Source organism: Bidens hawaiensis, unplaced genomic scaffold, assembly GCF_021521415.1.
Source record: "Bidens hawaiensis isolate Kalapana, Puna unplaced genomic scaffold, B.hawaiensis_p1.1 tig00419662_1, whole genome shotgun sequence".
Taxonomy (NCBI): Eukaryota; Viridiplantae; Streptophyta; class Magnoliopsida; order Asterales; family Asteraceae; genus Bidens; species Bidens hawaiensis.
In genome coordinates this window covers 1,870-5,332 of record NW_027504923.1, presented here as the reverse complement: position 1 = coordinate 5,332, position 3,463 = coordinate 1,870, and the positions used below count along the sequence as shown (strand labels likewise).

The window sequence follows — 3,463 nt, the reverse complement described above, 5'->3', positions numbered from 1 at the left end:
TCATATATGATGATACACACCTAAACTTGTTATGGTACAACTAAAAAGTATTGGATCTTCACGATAAATTCTACTGATATGTATATTTAACACATCAGTTGAGTTGCTGTACACTTGTACGTGTTAATTTGTAGGTTATTGTATTTTCACGATAAATTCTACTGATATGTATATTTAACACATCAGTTGAGTTGCTGCACACTTGTACGTGTTAATTTGTAGGTTATTGTATTTTCACGATAAATTATACTGATTATGATGTTCAATCACCCATATTAGTATATACATAACCCGCTTCTAAGCTATCTAGATTTAAAACCAGCATCCTCTCCAAGCTCCTCTACTTCTTTGGCCAACACTTCTACTTTATCTACTATTTTCATCAGTAAAAACAAGATATTTGCTGTTGCAAGAGCTTCAACAGTTTCAATTACTTTTAACTCTGAAGTCGAGAGCATGGTCAACTCTAGTTTTATTGACTGTAATTGAATTTTCATGACTTTTTCTTGACCCCTTCTCATTTTTAGAATACTTTCTCCCAACTCTCGCATTGTAAGGCCAAGTGATAACCCTGCATTTTTGCATGCTTCTTTAATCGGCTGTTGTACCGTTGTTGAGGCCTGATATCACAAATTGAACGTTATACGTGTCACTTAATTTATTTTTATATATTAAAGTCATAAGTTTTGTGTTCCGATGTAAAATTTGGTAAAGAGTAGTAGTGCACCTGTAATGACACAATGCATGCATGTAGTGCCAAAATACTAGAAGCAAGCTCCCTGAGTAGCTCTCCTATCTTTAGATATTTTTTCCAGGGGTAAGAAAGTCCAAATTTTCCATGCCAGGGTTCCCATTTTGCAAAATTTACCTAAAAGTAAAACAAAATAGTTCAATATATCTTCAATAAAAATGAATATATCACAACAAATTATAGAAAGCTTATATGTTACCAGTGACTCATCATTAGACTTTGAGTTCAATACTGTTTTGATGCCTAGGAGGCCTTTCTTTTCCCTGACACTGAAAAATGCTTCCATGCATTCTGCAATTCATCATTTAAATATATTTTCTTAGAATAATTTGCTAAATTTACAAGTTCAGTTCACAACTCTTTTTTTGTGTAACTACCTTCAATGCAGCAGGCAAGTTTGTTGAACTTTGAAGATGTTGAGTTATGAAGGTCATCACCAGCCCACATGGGATATATGAGTAAGTTGGTGATTATGCAGACAGCAACACCCATAGCAATTGCAACAAGACGCAGGCGGGCTAATTTCAATATTTTCTCCGTACGCAGACCAGCTACTGCTACTAGATTGAAGGTGAGTATAAATATCGTGATCCCATAATCACATTTCTTTTTATGTTTGGAACCATTCGACAGTATGTTGCTCCAGCACCTATACATTATATGGTATTCTTTTTAAAGTTATCTTTTTAACTCCCTAAAGTAATTTTCATAGGAGCAGAGCCTCTATACATATATCCCTACAATATCTGTATGCTTGAATAACACAAAAAATTTTAGTGAATAGTGTTAAAACTACAAAAGTATGATGGGTTAAAGTGATGTAAAGTTATGAACTCTTCAATGTATTATACAACGTGTTTAGTTTATTCTTACCAAAAACAAAAACCGAGGTTCCAATAACTGCTGTGCATCCAACCTTACCAAAATCTTCTGCTAAAATTGCTATAATATACCCCAATCCACCTCCTAGTATAGTTCCAATAACACGAAGTATCCCTTTGCTGAATGTAGCACCTGCCATTATACAACACTGATATTAGAGTAGAGAATTGAAAAGTAGGGGGAAAGAGATCTCAAAGATCTTTTTCCTAAAATTCCTGTTTGGTTCATTTATATCATAATCATACCTTCCCCTCAATAAATATTCGGTTTAGATTGGCCATCGAAGCCGAATATTCACTATTCGAAGTCGTAATTTGACGAAGAAGTCTTGTGTCATTATCACATATTATTAAATGTTTTTGAAAAAACAGATGTTCTATAGAATGATTCCCCTTTTCAGTTTATCATTGTATAGTTGTTGTATGAGTTAAAAGTTGACAACTTTACATGCTATTAAAGTTACAAAATAGTCAAATTTAAATGTGTTAGAACGAACTGATGACCAACCTGCATAGAAGTCATAGATAACCACAACGGTCATGATAGCCCATATGGAACTTTCGCCAACACGTTTATAAAGTGGATCAAGGAGATAGATAAGTGAAACTAAAATCAAAGCAGTTCCAACCTTGATACTATAGATAACTTCTTTTTCATGCTGTTCAATATATCTGGCTATAGAATACCAAACATTAGAAACAAAAAACAGTTTGTTTTGCTTCTCATGGTGTGAGAAGCTTTATTTTCTTTAGAAATGTCTATTATGGTGCTCATGTTGTTTTCACACTTCTCTTTGGGCCGAGTCACACTTCTTTATATAGGAATTGGTGGACATGGACTTCCATAAAAGGTAACAATGAGGTTTGGAAAGCACAAGTGCCAATTGGCCATTTGTCTCCAAACCGAAAATATAACAAAGGTGACTAAATTATATTTACTTATGAGTTACATGATTTGTCAATGAACTAAGTGAAACATGCCTGCTTTCTTTTATACCCTTTAAATTTGTGGAGAACTGTCTTTTCCCAACATGGTAGTGCAATTCATTTTAGTCCAATTAGCTACAATGTTAGTCTAGTATACCTAATATTGATAAGATGATTGCATTATCTTTACCTTGCACATCCATCACTAATACCAATGCCAAAATAATTTTGTCTTCTTTTAAGTACCCACAGATGGAAATTCTTCAGCAAAATATGATAAATACTCATAATTTAGTTGCCATCGGTGGCTTGTTACATAACCAATATTAAGTGCATACTCTGAAAAAACCTTTTTTTAATTAAATACTAATATCAATTTTTATACATCTGCACAGGGGGGTTAGTGTACTGTGAAAGTGTCCATGTTTATGTTTTGTGTTCATCATGAGTCATGGTATTTGTGAACAAATAATACTTTAAGTTACTAGGAATCCTTTAGGAGGTCATTACACCAGTAGTCAAAGATGCAACTGACATTCCCACAACAATAGTATGTTGTATATTCTATATTAAGTGTCTTGACGTTCATTTTTATCTGAAAATGAAGTTAACATCTTTTCAGGATTTATACTTCCGTTCTACAGAATCTATTATTATTACAGTAGCTTATAGATGCTATCTATGTCTAGTTACATGGTATACTTGAAAGGAGTTAAAAGTCTTAAATCTTACAAAGGGCATGGAATAAAAATATTTAATACTCAAAAGTGATTGATAAGAGGAAGAAAAAACCACTTGTCTAGAGTATTATACAATGTTTAGGAATGAGATAAGATAAAACTGAACCACCTTAAATGTTGGATATAATTATATAAGATCCCCTTTTAATTCCTTGTGTGATTTA

General features: G+C 33.0%; 1 pseudogene; it reads right to left on the bottom strand.

Annotated features, from left to right (window-relative positions):
• Positions 1–279: 279 nt before the first annotated feature.
• Positions 280–2,407, bottom strand: LOC143609485 (aluminum-activated malate transporter 14-like; annotated as a pseudogene).
• Positions 2,408–3,463: the final 1,056 nt, after the last annotated feature.